Below are 6116 nucleotides of genomic sequence, written 5' to 3' on the forward strand. Positions count from 1 at the left end.
TGATTAACAGTAGAATTTTGAAACGTATACTGCACTCGAACATAATGAATCACCTCCAAGAAAAAGATTTATTGACAAACAGCCAACACGGATTCAGAAAATATCGTTCTTGTGAGACACTACGAGGTGTTTATTGTCACGAGGTAATGAGCGCTATCGACAGGGGACGTCAAATTGATTCAATGGTTTTAGATTTCGAGGAGGCTTTTGACACGATTCCTCACAAGCGATTTCTAATTAAATTGCGTATCGTCTCGCTTGTGTGACTGGATTTGCGATTTCCTTTCAGAAAGGCCACAGTTTGTAATAATTGACGGTAAAACAGAGGCAACGTCTGACGTTCCAGAAGGAAGTTTTACAGGCTGTCTGTGGTTCTTAATCTACATACATGATTTAGGAGACAATCTGAGCAGTCTTCTCCGATTGTTTGCAGATGATGCTGTCATGTATCGTAATGTAAAGTCATAAAATGATCGAAACGAACTTGCAAAATGATTTAGACCAATATCTGTGTGGCGCAAAAAGTGGCAATTGATTCTATATCTCGAAAAGTGCGGAGTCATCCACAAGAGCACGAAAAAGAATCCAGTAAATTTCAGTTCACGATAAATTACACAAATAGAAAGGATGTAAATTCAGCTAAATACTTAGGGTTACAGTTATGAATAACTTAAGATGGAACGATGATATAGACAATGTTGTGGCGAAAGCAAACTGAAGACTGCGATTTATTGGCAGAACACATTGTAAAAGGTCAACTAAAGAGACTGCTTACACCGCGCTTTTCCGTCCGCTTCTGGAATACTGCTGTGCGGTGTGGGATCCGCATAAGGTAGAACTGACGTAGGTCATCGAAAAAGTTCAATGAAAGACAACTAGTTTTGTACTATCACGAAATAAGGGACAGAATGCCATGGATATGATACACGAACTGGGGTGGAAACATTAAAACATTAAAACAAAGGCGATTTTCGCTCCGGCACGAAATTATGATAAATTTTTGTTCTCCTACTTCCTCCTGAGAACATAAAAAACATTTTGTTAACGCCCAATTGCAAAGGGAAAAATGATCATTTTAATGAAAGAAGAGAAATCAGAGCTCACACGGAAAAATGTAAGTGTTCGTTTTTCCCATGCGTTGTTCGAGAGTGGAACGTTAGAGAAATAGCATGAAACTTAACTGTGAACCGCAGAACAGTCGTGTAGATGTAGATTGTACGCGTACAGTGCTGGTACAGGTACAACTGTTTCCGAGCACAACGTCCAGCGCGTGTTGTTAATCAGGGGCTGCACAACAGAAGAACTATGCTGGCACAACGATGCAGTCAATTGCTGTTGCAGAGGGCACAAAATCATCGAAATAGGATCGTAGATCAATACAAACGCGTCGCCTGCTTGGATGATCATGGTAATATGAGGATATGATATCTTTCAAGCGAATCGCTGCTCAAAACAGGCACCGCGCTGCAGACGTAGGCCAGTGAGGTCAGTATCATGCTATGGCGGACATTCACCAGGACTTCAGTTAACAATCGCAGGCACCATGACAGCTGTGGAGAACGTGAACACTAATACGAAACGGCTACGGGGTCATCCTCTTGTAGGGAAGCAGCCTACTCACGTCGTAATAAATTCACATCAGTCTTTCCATTGTGTGCCAGCCGAGTCCGCTGTAACTAGCTCTGACGTCATAAATGTTGCGCAATACTTTAAAAATCAAGTAAATAACCTGAAACGTTTCTGGCATGTCAGGAGTAATACTAAATCAATATGTGTTGAATGTCAGTTCAATAACTTTAATCATTTTCAAAATTTGGACGTTTTTCTGTAAAAATCATTGGCGCAACAGAAAAGAGCTAGAGACTTAAAAATTTATATTTAGATTCCTTTTTCATAATAATTTAATAGAAACAGTACTTTGGATCTCACAAATTAAGAATTTAGTTGAAATTTAATATTTTCTGGTTTTTGTCTTAAAAATTAAGGAAGCAAGATAGATTAAGTAGGCTAATAAATAAGGCTAGGATGTTTATATTTAAGTAGAATGGAGATACGCTATAATCATAACGATGTGAGAAGTTTCAATTGAATAACTATATAACTATAGCGATAGCGTATCTCCAAAGGGCAAGTTCAGAGCTCATCTACTGCGTGTAGTGTAATTAAATTAATTCTCTCGCCCAAAATATTTTACTTAGCCACGTCAGACTTTTATTATGATTACTCACCTGTGTGCTGAATGTACATTTAAATTGAAAGCTTCATCGGCCATCAGCAAAAGAAGCTATGATTTATTTAATGACTTAAAGTGGTGCATTACTAGCCCAGCGACTAGTTGGGAGAGCCGATTTGATCAGGCGTTCCCTTAGCCGTCCGCACCGCGGCTTTATATATAAGAACGCTGCGCGAGGAAGCAAGGCCCCAGTTCTCTCCAGACGCTGAATAGCACACCATCTGTGTCGGGAGTCGCGTCGCGTCGCGTCGGTACCATTGCTATAAACAGCCTCGGGTGCCGTATTAAGTTACTCGGGATACGCGTAACCATGAAATCGTTTTCGAGTGAAGTGTAAATTCTGGGATGACTTTAATTATCTATCTTCAGTTTGCGTATGTCGTATTTTCACGTGCCGTCGAGGGACAGGCATTATTTAGCGTGGCGTTTGATGGGCATATTCATCAAATTATGGCGAGCATTCATTTAAACATTTAATTTGGACAGTTATAGTTGCATCAGCGCATTAGACTCTGAACTGCTCTGTTAGTCAGGTTGTGTGGATTCTTTTTTTTTCCATCTGTGACTTTCAGAATACAGAGAACGTTTTTTGACGATCGTTTTTGATTATGAATCCTAGACACTCTCCTAATTCCTCAGAGCTATAAGCTGTAGCTATAAGTGTATTTCTCAGATGAAGTGTGCACTAGGAATTCTAATTACAGGCTTCACGTTTTGCTAATCACTTTCTGGTTGCCAATATTGTAGTTAGAGAGCCAGTGTTGAGAACGGCAAAAGACAGCATAAATAATAGGAACATTTTAAAACAAAATAATTCCTCCCGCCACCCCACACTCTGTCTTGCGCTCTCATGCGGATGCTGTATGGAGGGTCATCTCACCGCAATCCCGCCAGTTCTGCAGACTTTCCAGACCGTGTAGCCACTACTACTCGGTCAAGTAGCTCTTCATTTGGCATCACGAGGCTGAGAGCACTCCTTACCAGACCTCACACTAAGGAAAAAACCATGGCAGCACCGGGAAACGAACCGGGTCCTCCGATTGGCAGCCATCTGCGCTGGCCACTCAGCCGCAGAGGTGAACTTTTGCAAGGAATGGACAAAAATATGGGAACACCAACTTTAGCACACCTAATGCGGTGTAGGAAAATATTCGGCATTCAAATCAGCTTCCAGTCATCTCGGAATAGGTAAAAAAGTACAGGTCCTGTATGACTTTCAAGGAATCTTCTACCATTCTTACTGAAAAGTGATGCCAAGTTGAGGTACCGATGATGGAGGTCCGTGGCGATCACTCATCCTTCTCTGCAAAGTACACCATAAACAGTGAGATCTGTTAACTGTGGTGGCAAGAGACACGCGATGAATCATTCTCGTGCTCACAAAACCAGCCCTGGATGATGCACACTGTATGAATAGGGCCCGTCGTCTTGGAACGCAGCATCACCATTGGAGGACAAACATTGTACTATGGGTCGAACTGATTAGCCAAAATGATCACGTAATCCTTGGCAGTAATAACACCTTTCAGAGTAGACGTGAGGCCCATGGAATACAAGATAAGGCTGCCGAAATCATCACCGAATCCCTGCTTTCTTTCACTCTTGGGACGAAACCTTGGCCGGAAGTTTGTAACATTGTGAAACAAAATTCATCCTACCAAATTACTTTCTTCCATTGCTCCATAGTTGAGGTTTTATGTCTTCGACGGAACGTTTTCCCGTTAAGGGCATTTCAGTGATGGTGAGTCGGTGTGGAAACCCAGCTCTTAATGCAATTCCCTACTTACGGAGCTCCCTTGGTGTTATTTTGGTGCTGAAAGGGTTCGCGAGAGTTCAGTTCTGCAGCAACTTTTGCAGCAATCGTCCCTTTATTTTTTGTCAAAATCCTCTTCGATGACCGTCTGTAACGTTCACACAACATATATTTTCGTCCAGAATGTGACTTAGCTTTCCTATCTGCCATATAAATCTTCGATTCTGTGGCTCTTGAAGCACCAAAAAATTTGTTACGGAAGGACCCACCATATGAGCACCAACAATTTGCCTGCGTTCGACTTAACTCCGACAAAACGCACTCACAAGTAGACCACCGTTCTTACAACATCTAACACTAGCAACATAGTGAGGGCATAGCACAGGCGCCGTTCGTCGTCAGATACAACAGAACAACCTGAAGGCTTGGACAGCATCTGCATTTATGTTCAAGCATGCATTTCTCACGCTGTTTGTATATTTTTGTCCATCCCCTGTATTCCGAAACGAAGACTATATCTTTCAGCAAAATAACTGTCCGTGTCACAGATAATTATCTTTCGACAATGATTTGTAGAACATATTAGAGAACTGAAATTGATGTAAGGCCCCCAAATTTGAAGTCTCTGAACACGATCGGACACATTTCAGACGCTATTGTGTGACAGGTTCGCGCCGGGAAACCGCCGGCCCATAATTGCGTGACCTGTTCATAGACATAAACGCCGGACACTTATGGGAACTTTCCACGCACTTCTGGAAAGCATGCCACGCAGAATCGCCGTTGTGTTGAGTTCCGTGAGTGGACCACCAAGTTTTTAAGGAGGTGACGATAGTTTTTTGGCTCATCAGTGCTGCCGTCTTCGCTTAAGACGTTATACGAATAAGAGCACAGCGCTACACTTGGAACTACAAAAGGTTATCACCCCGGCCTCCTCTGTCAAAAATATTGCAGTAAATTCTGTCATCGCCGCGCGGGATTGGCCGAGCGGTCTACGGGCGCTGCAGTCATGGATTGCACGGCTGATCCCGGCGGAGGTTCGAGTCCTCCCTCGGGCATGGGTGTGTGTGTGTTTGTCCTTAGTGTAATTTAGGTTAAATAGTGTGTAAGCTTAGGGACTGATTACCTTAGCAGTTACGTCCCATAAAATTTCACACACATTTGAACAAATTCTGTCATCGGATCTATTACTTTTCTTTTGTTTAAGAATGACTAATATCTGATCGACGTCGAAGTATCCTAATGTTTAATTGGGTGAAAATCGATTGTTCACTGAACACGTGGACGTTATGATTAGCTGCAGGTCAGTTGCGCACTAGGCAAAGACATTTCTGTTTACAAAAGGTCCAAAGAATCATTTTTCAAGTTCATAACGAACTACTCCCAATTTATAATGTGCCTCATAAAATAATCTGCGACAGGCTATTGATAAGCTGAAATGTGTTTCGTATATTCTGATACTCAAAAGTTTTGAATATTTTTTTCCAATACTCACAGTCAGCAGTGCTGTTTCCAACTGCTAAGCGGTCGATATTAGATTAAGCCAATAAATTATTTCATATGAAACTTAGGGAAGATGAATCCATATCAAAATACTACAGCATAACTTAGGTATGAGAGTTGATCTTCATGCTAAGAGAAGCGTCATAGCGCAAACGAGAACTACACGTAAATGTTCAAACTGCAGTTAAGATTCTTGCGTCAAATATGTGGGACAGTACGTACTCTTTTAAATCAGCAGTTGAGGAGAATCCAGTAATACTCTCAAACTGCCTCCGCCATGTTCATTTATTATAAGTTAGTAAACAACGGAAGCTCCTTGTTGAAAATAAGGTAGATATAAACATAAATTTCTTGAGACTTTTATAGGATTACCGGATATGAATAACTCAAAAATACGAACCTTTCTACATTATGTCATACATTTCCTGAGAACAATTTCTTCTGCAAGTATTAATTCTGTAGATTTCTCAAAAAAAGAAAAACAGTATAGCTAATAAGTAAGAGTATCGAACAGTTTGCGAATGCACAAGATCTAAGCGGGTGCATCTGATGTGGTGAAAATCAACAGTCAAAACAATCATCTAGAACTAATGTGGATTGAGCAAGTGACATAAATGAAATTCGGTC

Source organism: Schistocerca cancellata, chromosome 3, assembly GCF_023864275.1.
Source record: "Schistocerca cancellata isolate TAMUIC-IGC-003103 chromosome 3, iqSchCanc2.1, whole genome shotgun sequence".
Classification (NCBI taxonomy): Eukaryota; Metazoa; Arthropoda; class Insecta; order Orthoptera; family Acrididae; genus Schistocerca; species Schistocerca cancellata.